General features: G+C 33.4%; 1 long non-coding RNA gene across 1 annotated transcript in view; it reads right to left on the bottom strand.

The window, feature by feature from the left end:
• LOC145293113 (uncharacterized) overlaps positions 1–3,395 on the bottom strand; it is a 40,043-nt gene extending 36,648 nt beyond the window's left edge. Inside the window, exon 1 of the long non-coding RNA XR_013869667.1 lies at positions 3,155–3,395. This is a non-coding gene — a long non-coding RNA (uncharacterized LOC145293113). The remainder of the gene's footprint in view (positions 1–3,154) is intronic.
• Positions 3,396–20,821: the final 17,426 nt, after the last annotated feature.

Consider the following 20,821-nt stretch of genomic DNA (forward strand, 5'->3'; position numbering starts at 1 on the left):
CTTAAATTCCACACCAAATCATTCAACTTCTGATTGAATTGCTTTAAATTAAGTCATCTTCAATGTAAAAATTTGCATTATTATTCTCACCAAGTTCTTTATTGTGATCCAGATTTTCAAGAGAGTGATTCTGAGTGAAAATTGACACTGAATGTTTTTGTTTTCTTATTTTATTTACCTTCTCTACAGCAGTTTAGATACAAGGTCTAGTAGTAATTTGATAAAATCGTTTCTGTGGAATGAACTTGATTCGAACTTGGCACACTCAGGCTTCCAGTCCATGTCATTAACAACTTTTTTTTTTTTTACTCACGTTCACCCCTAACAAGGCATATCGCCACTTGGATATAAGGGGATACTATTTGGAACCATGCTTAGGAAAGATTAACAAGATGTTGGTTTATGTTACATTTAAACTTCTGCATATCAGTACAGCCAGGGAAGCAGGTAGCAGGAAGGGAATTCCAAGGTTTAGCTGTTTGAGGAAAGAAACTATTTGAATAGAAAGCTTTCTGGCATTTAGGGAGTTTAAGATTGAAGGGGTTAGATTTTGTTGTTAAGCGGATTTCTCAGTGATATGCCGATTGAGGAGGCACAAGTGCAACGAGTTCATCAGAGCACATTCCATTAAAATGTTTGTAAAACAGGCACAGAGATGCAACATTGTGGTGATGGGACAGGAGTTGAAGCTTAGTTCACAAAGTGGGGCCTATTAGAATGAAAACGCTTTTCTGGACCCTATCCAAGTAGGAGAGGCTAGTGGTAGATGCACCAGCCCAGATGTGGCAACAATACACCATGCATGGGCGAATGGTGGCTTTGTAAAGGTACAGGATATTCTCAGCTGTGAGTGGCCTTCTAGCTCAATAGAGGGAATCCACCTTCTTTGCAGCAGCTTTCGCAATGTCCTCAATACATTTGTTCCAGTTCATACTGCCCGCAAATGTTAGGCCAAGGAGTTTGAAGGAAAAATTCTTAGATAGGATGCTATTTGTCACGGATATTGGTGGTTGGAAAGGTGTCTTGTAATTGTTAAAGGAGAGTAGCTTACTTTTACTAGCATTAAATGTTACCATCCATTTGCAGCCCCATTCCACTATAGTCTGGAGGTCATTTTCTAACGATTTTGCCATTGTCTGAGATTTATGTACATCCGTTCTTCCCTCATGCATATTATAGAGCATTGTATCATCAGCAAAAAGTAGTTTGAAGGAAGAATTCTCAGGCAGGGTGGTATTTGTCAACAAATATACTATCTCGAATACAATATTATGAGGAAGGTCATCGTCACCCCTGAATGTTTTTTTATTATACTGTTTTAAATTATACTTAGCTTTCATTAGGCAAAAGATCTTTCACTAAATCATATGAAGATTGCATTCTAATTGATCATATCTGTAAACTCTCAACCCACTGCTTGCAGATCTTTGAAGAACCAAAAACTCGTTGTTAAATATCCAGCCGTGTGTACCGAGAAATCATTTTGACAAAGATGTGCACGTGGCGATAACATGCAAAAAAAAACAACATAAATAATTATCGCATGTACCAAAATGTCATTTGAATAAAAATAATGAACCTGACACCAGGCACCTGTATTAGAAGAAACAACAAACAGAATCAATTGCCAAAAAGCTAAGTTACGGATTAGATATTTGAAAGGTAATTTTCAGCAAAAGGTATACACAGGTGTAATCAAGTCAAACCGAAGTCAGGTCACTTCAGTGAAACGACAATGGCCAAATAAAACGCCCTTGGGGGGGGGGGGGTCAGGTGGTTATAAGTAGTTATATAATAACAATCCGAAATGGATGTTGTTGTTTGACGATTTGGGCCTAGAAGTATCAACCCGTCAAGTTCGCATGCATTCATCTCCCTTTTAACAACCAACCATCCATCATTAATAATAAACATATATCGTCATATTTTCATATATAAGTGTGTCGTCATTGTTTTAAACACAGCAGAAATACAACGATATCTTGATTACAAAAATGTATTTTAAAATATGTAGAATAGATTTTACTTAACAAATGTGCTGCTGTTTGCCCTCTGGGATGATGAAACGGACAAATATATATTAAAAAAAAAAGGGAGAGAGGAAGCAGAACTTTCTAGATAATCATGAAAAGAAGTAGAGAAAAGGCAAATTTTTAAATAAATTATTATACTCTTTTCACTCCAAACAAGGCATATTGCCACTTGATCATAACGGGGCTACAATCTGAGATCGTGTTTAACAGGGAACTGGAGAATTGAGCAGTGAGATGTCTGTTCACACTACATTTAAACTTCTGCAGTCAGAGAAGCAGGAAACACAAAGTAAATTCCAAAGTCTAGCAGTCTAAGGGAAGAAACTATTAAAGTAAAAAGCTTTCCAGCATTAAAGGACCTCAATAATGAAGGGTGGGATTTTCTGCTTGTCAAGTTAGTCAGGAATATGTACATTGAGGGGCCACAAGTGCTATGAGTTAATCAGAACACATTCCATTAAAGTACTTGTAAAGTACTGGGATCCAACATTGCGTCAATGTGACAGCGGTAGGAGCTTGGCCAATAATGCAGAACCTATTAGATTTGAGACTCTTGTTAGAACGATGTCTAAGAGGGAAAAACTAGTGATAGATGCATCAGCCTAAATGTGGCAACATTACTCCATGCACGGGCGAATGGTGGCTTTATAAAGTTATAGGATACTCTCAGGTGTGAGTAATCTTCTAGCGTAGTAGAAGGAGCCCACCTTTTTTGCAGCTACCTTAGCAATATTCACAATGTATTTGTTTCAACTCGTGTTGCCTGTGAATGTTAAGTCAAGGAATTTGAATGATGAGCTCTCAGGTAGAGTGTTATTTGTGATGGCAATCGGTGTTTGAGAATCTTTTTTTTGTAATCGTTAAATGAAAGAAGTTTAGCTTTAGCAGCACTAAGTGTTATCATTCCACTACAGACTGAAGTCTGTTTTCTAAGTATTTGCCAATGCCTCGTATGTGCGTACATTCGTTTTTTCCTTTGTGTCTATTGTAAAGCGTGATGGCATCAGCAACTGAAAATAAACAAGAAAAACAAGCCACGATCTGAAAGAGAAACAAATGAAGAGTCACAAGCTTAGAAAAATATTTTTTTTATGTTTTTGGAAGATTAGAAAGGCACTTACCTATATGGAGTGACACGCACAACTTCTCGCGGCATTTTTTGTTTTAGTTGTGATTTATTAGATAACGTTTGTTGGAGATTACTGAAACAGAAGAAAAGCTTTTATAAACAGGTATATAAAATTCACCGACATATGCTACACTGCCTTCAAATGAGAAGGTAATGCCTAGAAGGATGATCTCATGATAAAGCAGATAATATACTTCCCTCATCTCTGATGATGATAATGCAGACGATGATGATGATGATGACAGTGATGACGATGATGATGATGATGATGATGATGATGACGATAACGACACTGATGACACTGATTACAATGATGATGACAATGACGATGATAATGATGATGACGATGATGATGACAATGACGATGACAATGATGATAACAATGATGATGATCATCATCATAACGATAATGGCACTGATGACGACGATGATAATGACGATGACGATGATTATGATGCCGATGGAAAAACTGATGATGACGATGATGATGACTATGATGACGACATTTATGCCAATGATGATGAGGATGATGATAATGACAATGACAATGATGATGATGATGAAAAAACTGATGACGATGATGATGATGACGATAACAACACTGATGACGATGACGACACTGATGACGATGACGACACTGATGATGATAATTACGATGATGATGATGATGACGATACTGATGACGATGGTGAAGATGATAATGACAACAAGGATGACAACACTGATTACGATGATGATTATGATGATGATGATAAAGACGATGATGACTCTCATTACGATGGTGATGATGACGATACCAATGATGATTATGCTGATAATGATGACAACACTGATGATGATGATGATAATGATGATGACAATACTGATGATAATGGTGATGATGATGACGAGACTGATGTGGATGATGATAATGATGATGAAAACACTGATGACGATGGTGATGACAATGATGGCACTGATGATAATGATGATGAAAATGACGATGACGACACTGATGATGATGATGATGATGATGATGATGATGATGATGATTATGGCCCTGACGATAACGATGATGATGATGATGATGATGATGATGATGATGATGATGACAAAACTGATGAGGGATGATGATGATGATGATGATGATGATAATGATGATGATGACGACGACGATGAGGACGAAGAGGAGGAGGTGTCACAGTAAACCTAGCACATGGAAGCTTTTGTGCTTATAAAAATAGTTCTTCAGCTTTCCCATCCATTAAGATGGACTCATGTCCTACTAATATAATTTTTGTTGTGTAATCATTTTTTTTTTTTTTTGTCAATGGAATTATTTCTTCTTGTCAATATCTTCAGATTATTGTTTGTCCCTTTTTTGATGGAAATAAACGTGACCGTCACTTGGATGCCAACATTATGTTTCATAATAACGGTACCAGTAGTGCAAGTTGGTTAACAAGCATTCCCTGGTCTCCACCAACGGAAGAACTAGACAAGGTTTTATGATTAATTATTTACTTTCTAGTGCAAAGCTTAGACACAAGGTCAGGTAGGGTTTTGAAACGCCAGTGCACTAGGTGAAGTACACTTTGGCCAGTAAAAGTGCCAGAGCAGTTTCGTAATCCTCAGGCAATTAGTATTATAATAAGTTAAGTGTTATATCGTGAATTTCAATATAAGCAGATAATAATTCTGAAATGAAATACTCAATCGAACAACGGATTTTGTAACACGATGAGGATTTTTGTACGAATTGTACATAACAAGATTATTGTCCAAGAAAGGGTATTTATACTCCTAATTTTGTTTTTTTGTTTTTTTGTATTGATATTCATATTAAAATCACTCTTTTCTATCTATTTAAAAAGAAAATACAACTTTGTTATACATGGGTCGTGGAATTGCAAAAGATCTAGCTAATTTACATATTCTTTTAAACATTCATTTTAATTTAGTTTTCTTATGGGATGATCATCTTTAGTTAACTATTACGTGTAATTATATTCATACAGATATTCTACATGATTTATACTTGCGTAATATTTGCGTAAAAGGTGTGTAATAAACACAAAACTCTTTCTGTATATGTTTATGTTTGTGTATATATATTTGTTTAAAAATTTTACCTACCAAACTCCTCTGTTAGTTTTTGGTCTATAGACATGAAACTTAATATATAGGGCATTTGAACCCATGCGAAACTTTATATTTGTGTTTTAGCCAGGGAAAGTAAGTGCAAAGGGTGAAGGCAAACGACGGCATTACGAATATGCATGCGTAACGACAACGTAATAATTATTGGTTCATGTTTTAATTCTTAGCAAACAGGTCTTCATAGCTCAGGCATTAACGTTAAAGGAAAAAGTAAATCATAAGCTAAACCTTTTGGTTTCGATTCTCGGTGGTGGCGCACGAGTCATTTTTTTTTTTTTTTTTTTTTACTTTTTAAACATCGTTACTATATATTGGGTCCAATGTAATATAATAATAAATACGGAATCTGCATTAATCAAAATATCATATTTAAGCGTATTTTACGATTAGGCAACATTCGGCGGCCTGCTAGTATATATATATATATATATATATATATATATATATATATATATATATATATATATATATATATATAATTTTTTTTTTTTTTTTTTACTATAATAATTAAATACCTAGGTCAGTAGTAAGGTTGGAAGGTCGTTTGACGTTTCGCCAACACGTGAGTGGAGTTAGTTCGTCTTCACCGTTTTTATCAAACTCTCTAACCATTTATCTCTAACCATTTATCGTTATAGAGATGCTAGTTTTTTTTTTTTTCTACTATAACACTAACCTTTTGGTGCTAACTGCTAATGTATTATTATACCAATTTGAATCACGAATTTTGGACGCTAAAACTTACACAATCGAAAAATGCCTTTGTTCTTGTTTTTTTGATTTTTGTTTTTTGTCCTCATTGATTATTAATTATAATTGTTTTTAAGAAGGCGATGTTTTCCAGTCTCCAATTTTATTCTTAAAAATTAATTCGAATTAATGCATATGATAATAAAATAAAAGGCAGATGGATTTCAAACCATTTTTCGATTGTTTAGGTTTTAGCGTCCCAAATTTGTCTTTCAAATACTGCTCTAATACAAAAAAAAGAGAGAGAGAGAGAGATAAAGCCTGTGAGGCTAAACCTCCTAGGACCAATAGAACTGAACAGAAGCAAGGTCGCTGCCAGACTGATTGTCAGGGACGTATAAACAACACCTCCTCAAGTTGTGCCAGTTTCTATGGCTGCAGTAGACCTCCTCCTTCTCCTTCTCCTCGTCTTCTCCTCTGCAGTTAACCGAATCGATTCATAAGTAGTGAGCGTCTAACCTCCTCCCATCTCTTTTTTGGCAACTCTGCCTTTCCCTCCTGCCGCATTAGACAGGAATAATATACTAATTGAATTGTTTCTGCTTTGTTGACCAACCAACTTCTTCTTTTTCTTTTTCTTTTTCTTCTTCTGCTTCTTCTTCTTCCGAACTGATTATTATTACAGAAGACACTGAAGGTCACCTACACAAACTTTTTGCTTTATTTCTATCCTTTTACATAAATCAGCCGAGAAGTTTTTGCAGATTCAAATACAGTTTATGTCGTTGCCACGGCTCTTAGTTCTTTTCTTTATTATCATTGGTACCAGTCATCGTTGTCATCACCACCACCACCACCACCATTCCCATTCTCTCATAAAGAATCCTCACACAAGCCAGTATCAGAAATGGTGGTTCACACACAATGACAAGTGGCGATCCCATGAATTTTGAGTGACAACAAGCCTCCCTAGATTTCCAGCATGCTCCAGTGGCTCCACCTCTTTTTGAACATAATTGCAAATCACTTTGCAAATTTTCTTCAAGCAAAGTCCGCCCCCCTTGACACTAGCAGCAAGCTTGTCAGACTTAAATCAAACATCATAAAAAATAAATTCATCGAATAGAAAATATTCTCAAATATTTTCTTATTTACTGTAAAGATTTATTGAAATGTAAAAACAAAAAACTATTTTAGGAATATTCTCTATTAGATACGTTTTTTTTATCATGTTTGATTTCAGTATGACAGGCCTGCAGCAAGCGTCAGAGAAGTTTTGCTTGAGGAAAGCCAACTTTGCATTATTGCAACAGCTGCTTTCTGGCACAAACTATTGATCATCTACGGCATTTGAGTAGCAATAAGTCTCCTCAATACTCAGTATACTCTGCACCCTTCCAGTGTAAGTCTGGTTAGTGCATTTTTCCTCAGTCTTTCGATCGTCCTTAATCCGTTTGTACCTGCCGAGGCTGATACCAGCAAGTGTGTGGGGAATGGGATGAGGTGTAAGGGGGGTAATTTGTGGGATTGCTGGCAGTTTCAGTTCCTTTGGGCTCGTGTGGTGTTCTCATGTTCTTTCAATGTTTCTTTTTTTTTTAATTTCTATTCTAACATTGATTGGTTAGCCTTTGTTAATTATATGAGTCAGCTTCTGCATTTAAGGACGTTTCTCAGGATTTGGGCTGTTTCAATCTTTGCAATTGTATGGTGTCAGATTTCTCTTCTATTCCAATTTCTCCAGGTCTCTGTTTCTATAGGGTTGTTCCTAGTATTCATACAATTATTGGAATTATTTTCTTCATGTTCCAAATTCCTTTTAATTCTTTTGTGAGTTCTGTGTGTGTGATTCGTTTTTCTGTCTTCTTGATCTTCAGTTTGTAATCTGCTGAGACAACGAAATCTACGATTTGGAAAATTATTCCTCCTTACTGACTATTGACTATTATCGTGTCTGGTTTCTTTGTTTGGATGGATTTGTATTTTTTTTAACACCCATGTCCCAGAGGGTTCTATATGTTTCATTTTCTAATGCTTATTATTATTATTATTATTATTATTATTATTATTATTATTATTATTATTCCATTCACTTCATAGTGTTGTGGTGTCTTACACTGTTTTTCCCCCTCAAGAGCAGGTTCCTACATCAAAGCTAGTGACGATAGTCAAAGAGTCAATTAGATGGAAAGCGCCTGGCATAGTATGTTTACTGAGCTAAGCAGAACTGACTTCTGGAGTACAGTGATGTTGCATCTGATTCCCAAGGAGTTCAACTATTTCATAAGATCACCAGGAATTGAGCCAAGCGCACCTATGACTATTGGCATGATGGAAGTTTTCTTATTCCACAATTTAGCAATCTCCACCTTCAGTTTATGCCAAATTATTGATGTGGCTTGCCCAAATGACATCAACTTAACAGGCAAGAAGAATGAGAAATCATCATCATCATCATCATCACCATTATTATTATTATTATTATTATAATCACTAGGATTTCTCATACAGATCATTATCAGTCAATTGGTGGTATTCTCTGGAGTCTGGGTAACAATAAGTTTCGACAGATTTGCAGTACTCTCTACTTTTTTTGATAAACTTTATAAATGAATTTGCATAATTACAACAGCCGCTTGCTATTGACGCCTCATTGGCAACATTCATTGCTCTTCATTTGTGACAGTAAACCTCCCCAAGATTCCAGTTCTCTTTGCACTCATCCACTCGATGTTTGGTTAGTGCTTTCACTCCTCATTTTTTTTTATCCTCCTTGATTCTTCTTGACTATTTGATATGGCGTGAATCGATGTCAAACACTACAATTTTTTTTATTGAGGATGGGAGCGTATTTAACTTACAATTTTTTAGTTCCATTTTTCTTGATTCAACGTGGTGTTCCTCTTTATCTTTTTGTTTTACTTCTGTTGCAGTTTTTATATGACCAGTTGGCATTTGTTGCTTATGTAGATTAGTTTCCGCATTCAAGGGTTTTCCTTAAGATTTAAGCTGTTTTCAGCATTATCATCTGTTGTATAGTCTCAGTCTTCTCACTGATTCTGATTTCTTCAAGTTTTTTATCCGTGTTCTTTGTAACTGTTCTTAGTGTTCCTACAATTATTGAGATTATATTAATTTTCTTCATGTCTCATATTCCTTTGTTTAATTTTTCTGGCTCTCTGATCTCTGGAACAGCAAAATCTACAATTTGGCAATTTCTTTCCTTTTTGTTAATTATTATGTCTGGTTTCCTTGCTTGGATGAATTTATTTGCTTTTACATCCATGTCCCAAATTATTATTACTAACTAGGAGTAGTCACACATCAAATATTTCTCTTTGAGAACGACTTATGGAGTCTTCTGGAGCCTGAATGATAGCAAGTTTCCCCAGATTTCCAGTACTCTCCACCTTTTTCAATAACCTTTACAAATGAATTTGCATTATTACAACAGCTGCCTACCATTGATTTCTCATTGGCAGCGACTATTAGGCTTCACTGGAATTTGGATAGCAATAAGTTTCCCCAAGGTCCTAGTCCACTTTGCACTCATCCAGCAGAGTTCTGGCTAGTGCTTCCTCTCTTCGATCTTTCCATCCTCTTGGACCCTCATCACTTATTTGGTGTGGTACCAATTTTATAATAAGAGGACAGGGGCGCACAGGGGGTAGGATGCCTTACATTTATACAGTTTCAGTTTTCTTGACTCCATGTGATTTCTTTATGTTTTAGATCTGTAGTAGTTTCTGTATGTTTGGCTTGTGTCCGTAACTCATGTGTGTTAGTTTCTGCATTCAAGGGTTTTCCTTATTTCAGTCGTTTTCATTATTATTATATGCTGTATTTTCTCAGTCATCCCTCTGATTCCAATCTTTCCCATTCTTTTTCCCAAGTTTTTCGGTATTATTTCTAGTGCTCCTACTATTAGTGGTGTTATCTTGACTTTCTTCATCTTTCATATCCCTTTGAGCTCTCTGGCCAGTTCTGTGTATTTGTTCCACTTCTCAGTCTCCTTGATCCTCAAAAACGCTGCTGGAACTGCAAAATTTACAATCTGGCAGGACCAGTGAGACCTGAAGTTGCCCGGGATTAAATGAGGATTACCGAATGTTTCACCCATCCTTTATTGTCATTGATATCAGTGAACGCGCCCATTTTTTAATCACATCAATTGATTGCCTGCTCTACTTGAGGAACCACTGTGGTACACCGGGAGGTAGCTTCATTTACCTCCCATGCAGTGACTTAGTCCACAATACATTATAATCTACATTGGAAACATACTCTTAATGTTATAAAATCATTTTTATATATAACGGCTTGAATTGAAGTGTTAAATGCAAAAGTCAAGTATCATGCTTCAATTGTGCTCTAAATAGAAACATTCATTTCAAACGTGCCCCTGTCATATTAAAGAACCTACTGTTAATTGTATATGTCAGGCCTTTCTACTGTTGTGTAGCACGGGTTTCATATTTAAAGATGACACGGACATACATAATTGGTACATTTATAATGGAGGTAACGATTCTGATGATGAGGGCGACATTTATACAGTTCTTATATTTCTTTCAGCACATATTAGAGGAGAGGGTGATATGATGCACAGTTCTAAACACAGAGGAGATGAAGGATGACACAAGACAACAGTGACAAATAATGATGACTACTTTATTCATCTGATCGACAGGTCGATTGACGTCAGGAATTCAAATTTGGATCTACATAGTCTAAATGTTCTCGCTTCGCTTCCGAGGGATTAACTGATCAACTCTATGACTCTCTTTCTGACTGACTATAATCCGAACCTATAATATGGAGAAATGTCCTTTGCCTATGACGTCAGAAGTGTTTTTCAAACGTGATCAATTTCACATGGCTTTACATATGTCTGTCCAACACACTTTTGACAACAAAAGAATCCTCAATTCTAATCTAACCTATTTTAAACAATGTAATTTAATTTGCGTTGTTCATTCTTTTACTGACATATTTAATATTCCGATTTCTAAAGAATAGACAATCAACTCTTTTTTTCCGATATAAACAATATTTAACTATTCTAATAGAATTTAACAATAGACTAAATTTCTAACATTCCATTTCTTAACTTTGCCTACAGGGTTCGATTCTAGGCTTATCCTAATCTCATTTTCACTTATCTAATATTCTTTTTATCTATATGGAAAGAGGACAGCCCTTTTCCATGTAACACAACTATTACGGTAATAAAACTTCTCAAATACACTTATGATGATAGCCTGTATAAGGCGTTAACTTTAGTCAAAATGGCCTGTTCCTTCTTTCATCAGATTTTTGCGATTATCAATTTCTGATACTTTTTGAAGGTATTCCAATACAAAACCTATCTAAGAACACAGCCAGGCACATAAAGTGCATTTGTGTGAAAATTTAAAAAAATCGGTCCAGCTCTTTAAGAGTCCATAGGGAACGAACTCACACACACAAATTTCTTTTATATAATGGAGAGAGAGAGAGAGAGAGAGAGAGAGAGAGAGAGAGAGAGAGAGAGAGAGAGAAGATTAGGTCAGGATTTACTTTTAAATGGAATTATTCTTATGCTGGGATATGTAGCAGCAGTGATACTTTGTGGGCTGACTAATTTCAATATCTTTTATTTAGAAGCACAAGGTTGATTGGCTCAGGCATGAAACTTACCTTCCAGCTTGTCCAATCAGACGTCGTCTCTCAAGCGAACTGAGCACGTGACTAAATAGATAAAAGGGTAAAACCAAAACATCTCGCTCTCTTCCATTCTTAATCCCGAACTAACAACATACGTCATTCTTGCGGTGCAATAGAGCCCAATGGGCCTGTTAGCCCTGGCCAAGGAAGAGACAAAGAATCCATCGCAACATTAATGAACACACAGACACACACTTTTAACTTTTTAACTTTTTTTCTAATATAAACAAAACAAAACAAAAAACAATGAACACTGACTGTTAGCAATTTTTAATGAAACATAGTTTGGATAATTGAGCGGAGAAGTTTGGATTACGATTTTTACATCCGTATAACGTATGACCCTTGATTATTGAATTCTGACCTCTTTGATATCTCAACTAAAGAATTCCCGCGTTCTACAAGGACTCTAAAATATTCACGAACATTCTATTCCTTCTATTGCTGTAATCTTCTATTCTTAAACACATATAAAATATCTATTTTTGTGAATGAATGCCTCTAAACTCTTTATTTTGTTTAGTTTTATCATGTAACATGTCTCTTTCACATTTGATTATAAACCCTGCGAACCTTTTTCAATGAAAATATTTCTCTGAACCGACTCATCCCAAAACTACTTTGCCCAAAGCAAAATCTCTAAAGAAACCCTCCAAACTCGTAAATACCTAAATTGGTGACTCCCTAACTGGTGATACACCATGGGTGTCCTGTATAGAAAGGTCAAAGACTCATGAAGCGATGTCTGGTATGGATTCAAACTCTGTCTAATGGCCTTTCAAGCAGCCTCAAACTCAAACTCTGCATATATGCATGTAATAGAATGGATACATAGATAAAGAACGAGTCCGAACAAGCATTTGTTTTGACGATCTTTTTCTATGGTTGTGAAACCAATGAGAGCTGCAGATCTTGAAAGACTAGAATACTGCCTCTGCTGAATTCGTTTTCAACACCCAAATCGGGACGCACTGCAGGATGAACTCCTTCAACCAATCTCTTTTAAAGAGGAAACTTTGATGGTTTGGTCACACTGTCTACTGCAACCCAGAATTCATCCATGAAGCAATAGTTCTAGAACCACCCAAGGTTGATGAAGACGCCCTGTAGTCCAGCTGAAGACGTGGTTGTATGCCAATCAAAGCAGGCGTTGAACCTAGTTTATTATTTTCTTGCACATGTTCGGCATCTCATACTGATTTTGATTAATTTACATTTTTGGCAAAATGAAATAATATTTTCTGGCCAAGAGCATAATCTGCAAACCCGTTAAATTCATTGTGGTGGCTTTACTAAAATTATTTACTTTTAATGATTTAAATTTTTGCCCTATTAAACTAAAAAATTTAACCAAGAGTAAAAAAATAAATCTTGGTTGCGGAAATTGGCGAAACAATCGCTGAAATTCTGAACAAATCGATCATTTTACATTTGCTTACAGAGACCATGTGCGTGTGCGAAGGTCAAGGTCAAACCGGTGTCAACTGAAATCTATCCTTCTTCTGCTCACGTCGTTTGGGGTCCTTATTTCTTCCTTGGTCCATATTTTCTTACAATTTATTAATTGTCGTCTGTTGATGACTTTCATAGTACGTTTATATTGTCGTCTGGTGGAGTGATTTTCATTGATTGAGTGGTTCGCCATATTCTGGCAATTAACGTAAGCTGATGGATTATGCCGACGTAACATCCACATAAAAGCAGGTCATTATCTGCCAAAAAATTGATAACAAAATTTTTTTTTATGTGTTGTGTCATATTCGTTCACAGGCAATTATTTTAGTTTCATTTGCAAAAAGAAATCAGGATAGGGAATATGGAAGAAAATTGTACAGAATTTTTATCTGTTTTAACTCTGTGTGAGGAAGCCGTTTGGTGCCAAAGAAAACTAACTATTACAGCCAATCACATAAGCACTAATCGTCATAAGGACTTATAAATGGAAGGTAAATTCAACTACAATACAAAGAATGTCCGCTACGGTGGATTGAGCTCGTTAGGCTGATAGAAAAACTGGTACTTTTCAGCACCATCTCTCTCTCTCTCTCTCTCTCTCTCTCTCTCTCTCTCTCTCTCTCTCTCTCTCTCTCTCTCTCTCTCTCTCTCTCTCTCTCAAATAAACATATGGGCAGAGATAAGCTACTTTAGCAGTCAATTTCTGAAAGCTGACCAACACATGCCATAATGTAAAACTGAATCATGGGCAATTGTGAATGTTTATGAATAGAAAAATGCTTGGATGGCAAAAAAAAAATACTATTGAAACGAATTAGGTATTTTAGAGAGATAAAATGAGTATGCTAAAAATTTATATAATAAATTTGGAATGTTTAACATAAGCAAAAACTTAGGATAATAGAAAAACAAAAACAAAGATCGTAATATATACACGCAGTCAGTTAGAGAGATTGAGTTGGACAGACGAGAAGGAGAGCTAAACCGAGCTAGATAGCAAAGGGTAATAATGGTCTCTGTACGCCAGGGAAGATATCAGATGCAGAAATAGCAAGATTGTAGAAATAAGAAACTGCGTGCAACTTCGAACTCGAGGAACACCAGGAAATAAAAGTTGCATGTAAACATAAGCCGAATGTCGATTATGGTTCCTTGGGATGAATCTCCATTGCAGCTTTTACAGACCCGTCAATCATGACCAACCGATGGACGAAGGTATGTTCCCCTTTTGGCTTGATGCTGCAACCCTCACAGAAACTGTTTTTAAATTGTTATATGTCCGCGTTTGTTGAACTGCTTCTTGAACTGTATATACATGTGTAAATGTATAACGTACACATACATTATGTAGACGATAATATGTATATGTAAACTCCATTATGTATACAGCATGACTAGACACGCACATATAGATATATACCCGTCATATAGATAAATGTGTATTACGAATACACCCACCCCACTATGCAACAAAATACTAGTATGTCTCGTACACTCCACCTTTGTGTGTTTAATTATTCAATCTTATGTATACTTATACTTATTTATAGTTATTTTTTATTTGTTGAATAAAAAAATGACATTTTGTTTTTGTTAATCAATAAATATATTAAAATAAAAGTGAATAATTAAAAAACAAAGGCAGAACTCAACAGCATAAAATATCAAAGTGAACAGCCTGATGAGATTTATCATCGAAGCAAGATTGCAGTTGGGTGGTTATTCACTACATTATAACATAGTTTTTTATAAAGTTCTGTTAAGCACTACTGAAATAAATATACCAAAAAATATTGGAATATATTATTCTGGATATATCTTATATGCTTTCCTCCTACTTTTGTGTTTGATAGCTTTATTAACAGACGTTTCATAAAAAAAGCTGTTAGTCGGAGGGCACATATTGGTCCGTGTTTTTAAAAACAAAAATTTTGTTTTTATTGCTTTTTTCGGTTTTTTAATTTTATCTTGATCAGTATTTTATTTGTTGAGAGTTTTATAGGAAGTGGAGATGATAACTTACCCCTTAAGTCATGAGTACTATTCCTGCAACATAAACACCGTGTTCTAATATTTAGTAAAGTATACATTTTCTTTGTGCCGTCTAGTCCTTAGTAGCATAATATGAAAATACATTTTTTATTTTAGTAACAAAAATACATTATTTTATTTTAATATCTAATATAATGATACCTTTAATATTTTTTCTTAATTACTTTTTTCTGAACGTTATCAAAATTTGTTTTAATGATTGTTATATATAAAGAAGCATTCATTGCCGTTTATCCCTCCCTCTTAACACACACACACACACACACACACACACACACACACACACACACACACACACATACAAATGGAAGCAAGACAGGTATAGTATTTCTTTTTTTCTTAACATGTATTTGATTTCATAAATATATTTATATTAGATAAAAAACATTTTAAAAATATAACTCACTTTTAGCATGGAATCTGATCTTTGTAAATATTTTTCTCTTCATATTAAATAGTTTTGAAAAGGAACATGGAGGTAACGACAACAACGAGTATGACTATACAAGTCCTAATATTTTTTAATTTCCTAAAATTTTCCATAATTGATAACGACATTATTTTACGTTGAGCACATAGCATAATCTTCGTAATTTTTTTTTCTTTCAGATTAAATACCTTTTAAGAGAAACATCGTGATGATTATTACTACTGCTTTTAATATGCAAATGTATACAACTGTTATGTAGTAGGTCGAACACAAGAAAGTATTTGTAAATTATTTATCTGTCTGTCGATCTATCTATTTATCTATGTGTATTATCGATATATATCTCGATCTAGATATCTATCTTTTTTCTGTATCACTCCATCTCGATCTATCTATCTAACTGGAGAAATAAACAAGAGATGAATATGAAGAATGTGGATAAAAACCTGTCAAAATATAATAAAACCATATCATAGACAAGTTTACCGGAAGCATCTGATCAACTGACGGAAGTATGTGTATGTTACGTAGTTCTAGTTAGCTGAAAAGAATAATTTGAGTTGGAATTTGGACGTTGAGCAGGGCGGGCGATTCAACAGGTTGTCTCTCCCCTTCACTAGGGAGGGAGCTGACGTGTCTTAGAATGGAGACCTAGAATTAAACACTCATGCAAAGATATTCACTTTCCATTATTCTGCGATCAACACTTGGAAAGTGAATAAAAACTATATAAAATACAATCAACGTTCTTGGAAGTGAATGCATATTCGTTCAAACAGCCTCTCCTCCAAGAACAAGATGAATTCCAGATGGACCAAGATCAATGACGCATGAAAATAAGGTATGTCGAAAATACGCGTATCTCACACACACGCACACGCACACACACGCACACACACACGAACATTTAGACGATCATAGTATTAGAACATAAATAGACCGCAGCAACATAACTGAGGGTTCAGATAGTGAAGAACCACCATAGACATTTAGTGATACGTATACACATATAATGATGAATCCTTCGTTACAAGTACATATCCGTGTATGGTGATATGGTACGCCATTACACAACACAACCACCAGCTATTTCGTTCATCTTTACCACTTTTACACCTATTTGAAAATTTGCATATTTTTTCTGTTTTTGTTGAGCATGAAGAAACATTTCCTCGAATCGTTTCATTTGTTCTGCTTGTGTTTCTTGAAATTTCTTCTTTTTTTTTCTTGAAGTTTTTTGCAAGGCAAAACTTTTCTATTTCCATTTTCTTCCAATATTCGATTTGTTCTATTTATTTATCCCTGAATTTCTTTTCCAGTCGAAGTTGTTATTTTTTGTTGATGGGTAATGATATCCAATATTTAACTTTTAAATTCCTCCATTTTGATTCCTAAAAGAGACTACTGACGTTTCCGTGTTTGTTTGCCTTCGCGGTCGTAACATTTCTCACTGGAGGATGAATTTTTAACTTCTTAACGAAAAGAAAAAAGCTCGTTTAAACTTATTTTAGTGTTCCTAATTAATCAATAAATAAAAAACGAATGAAATCAAGTCTTTTTGTCAGTGGTTGAACGATTTAGATATGAAAACTTCGTTCGACTTGAAATTTTTTCGTCCAACTCAAGAACAAAAACATTTTTCAATCCTATTTTTTGACGGAGATTTTTTTTCCCCCTTCGCAGAGTTGGCACGTCTTTTTAGTACGGCTTTTAACTTCTTGCTGTTACTGTTATAATTTACAATTTTTCTGAGCACACAACATACGTCTTTTTTTTTTTCGGAAATTCAACATTCCTGTTGTAGTAATGGTTATGTTGTGTCCGATATAAGTTCTCGTTACCATTGAAAGGCTGATAATAAATAAGATAACACTGTGGTATATTTACAAGAGTATTTACAAGAGTATTTACAAGAGTATATATTTACAAGAGTATTTACAAGAGTATATATTTACAAGAGTATTTACAAGAGTATATATTTACAAGAGTATTTACAAGAGTATTTACAAAAGTATATATTTACAAGAGTATTTACAAGAGTATATATTTACAAGAGTATTTACAAGAGTATTTACAAGAGTATATATTTACAAGAGTATTTACAAGAGTATATATTTACAAGAGTATTTACAAGAGTATTTACAAGAGTATATATTTACAAGAGTATTTACAAGAGTATATATTTACAAGAGTATTTACAAGAGTATATATTTACAAGAGTATTTACAAGAGTATTTACAAGAGTATATATTTACAAGAGTATTTACAAGAGTATTTACAAGAGTATATATTTACAAGAGTATTTACAAGAGTATATATTTACAAGAGTATTTACAAGAGTATTTACAAGAGTATATATTTACAAGAGTATTTACAAGAGTATTTACAAGAGTATATATTTACAAGAGTATTTACAAGAGTATTTACAAGAATATATATTTACAAGAGTATTTACAAGAGTATATATTTACAAGAGTATTTACAAGAGTATATACAAGAGTATATATTTACAAGAGTATTTACAAGAGTATTTACAAAAGTATATATTTACAAGAGTATTTACAAGAGTATATATTTACAAGAGTATTTACAAGAGTATTTACAAGAGTATATATTTACAAGAGTATTTACAAGAGTATATATTTACAAGAGTATTTACAAGAGTATTTACAAGAGTATATATTTACAAGAGTATTTACAAGAGTATATATTTACAAGAGTATTTACAAGAGTATATATTTACAAGAGTATTTACAAGAGTATTTACAAGAGTATATATTTACAAGAGTATTTACAAGAGTATTTACAAGAGTATATATTTACAAGAGTATTTACAAGAGTATATATTTACAAGAGTATTTACAAGAGTATTTACAAAAGTATATATTTACAAGAGTATTTACAAGAGTATTTACAAGAGTATATATTTACAAGAGTATTTACAAGAGTATATATTTACAAGAGTATTTACAAGAGTATTTACAAGAGTATATATTTACAAGAGTATTTACAAGAGTATATATTTACAAGAGTATTTACAAGAGTATATATTTACAAGAGTATTTACAAGAGTATTTACAAGAGTATATATTTACAAGAGTATTTACAAGAGTATTTACAAGAGTATATATTTACAAGAGTATTTACAAGAGTATATATTTACAAGAGTATTTACAAGAGTATTTACAAAAGTATATATTTACAAGAGTATTTACAAGAGTATTTACAAGAGTATATATTTACAAGAGTATTTACAAGAGTATATATTTACAAGAGTATTTACAAGAGTATTTACAAGAGTATATATTTACAAGAGTATTTACAAGAGTATATATTTACAAGAGTATTTACAAGAGTATATATTTACAAGAGTATTTACAAGAGTATTTACAAGAGTATATATTTACAAGAGTATTTACAAGAGTATTTACAAGAGTATATATTTACAAGAGTATATATTTACAAGAGTATTTACAAAAGTATATATTTACAAGAGTATTTACAAGAGTATTTACAAGAGTATATATTTACAAGAGTATTTACAAGAGTATATATTTACAAGAGTATTTACAAGAGTATATATTTACAAGAGTATTTACAAAAGTATATATTTACAAGAGTATTTACAAGAGTATATATTTACAAGAGTATTTACAAGAGTATTTACAAGAGTATATATTTACAAGAGTATTTACAAGAGTATTTACAAGAGTATATATTTACAAGAGTATTTACAAGAGTATATATTTACAAGAGTATTTACAAGAGTATATATTTACAAGAGTATTTATAAGAGTATTTACAAGAGTATATATTTACAAGAGTATTTACAAGAGTATATACAAAAGTATATATTTACAAGAGTATTTACAAGAGTATTTACAAGAGTATATATTTACAAGAGTATTTACAAGAGTATATATTTACAAGAGTATTTACAAAAGTATATATTTACAAGAGTATTTACAAGAGTATATATTTACAAGAGTATTTACAAGAGTATTTACAAGAGTATATATTTACAAGAGTATTTACAAGAGTATTTACAAGAGTATATATTTACAAGAGTATTTACAAGAGTATATATTTACAAGAGTATTTACAAGAGTATATATTTACAAGAGTATTTACAAGAGTATTTACAAGAGTATATATTTACAAGAGTATTTACAAGAGTATTTACAAGAGTATATATTTACAAGAGTATTTACAAGAGTATTTACAAAAGTATATATTTACAAGAGTATTTACAAGAGTATATATTTACAAGAGTATTTACAAGAGTATTTACAAGAGTATATATTTGCAAGAGTATTTACAAGAGTATATATTTACAAGAGTATTTACAAGAGTATTTACAAAAGTATATATTTACAGAAGTAGAGATTTAATTTCTTCTTCGGGTTGATATGCCGTTAAATCAGCTGTAACACTTCGAATGTAATGATCGACAACATCCAAGCCTTTTTTCTATCACAAGTTGGAAGACACAAAAGTCTTTTCGTTCTTTCTCCTTTGCCCGATCCTCAGTAGTACTGAGTCAATACCATACCGTATTGTATCAAAGCGGTACTCACTCTAGGTGAGTTAAACTGTCTTCCTCCGATTGGTGTTATGAAATTTACAAGCGGTCCCTAGTTGCACTCTACTTTTGAATAAGAAGCATCGCCTGGAGAGGTCTCTAGTTACTTGTAACTGGCGACCAAAACATGCTCATGAATGTGTGGCAACATTTAAATGCTTATATAAAATAAAAAGTATATCTTGCTCTACTTGGACATTGAGCACTTCTGTATGAAAATTGCTGAATTCATTAGTCGTTTTACCTTTGAAAACTATTAATCTGGAATTATATATATACCAGTAGTTCAGTCCGGCTTTGCTTGGGCCCTATGTATTGTTCATAACTTTATGTTTAGACCAAAATTAGCAGAAGAGTTCGGTAAAGTTTTCAAAGGTCAAATCGTTGAACTTTGACCCCTTGACAGCCAAATTTTGGGCCAAAAACCGATTAAAAAGATTTTTCCAAATCTCAATACTCTTTATGTCAAATCTCGAGCTTGTAGACTGAAAATTAATATTTCCCTACTAATTTAGTATGGAAATGTACACATACAGACACACACACACACACACGGACAATATATATATATATATATATATATATATATATATATATATATATATATA

This window comes from Euprymna scolopes, chromosome 14 (genome assembly GCF_053919585.1).
Source record: "Euprymna scolopes isolate OS-2025 chromosome 14, ASM5391958v1, whole genome shotgun sequence".
Classification (NCBI taxonomy): domain Eukaryota; kingdom Metazoa; phylum Mollusca; class Cephalopoda; order Sepiida; family Sepiolidae; genus Euprymna; species Euprymna scolopes.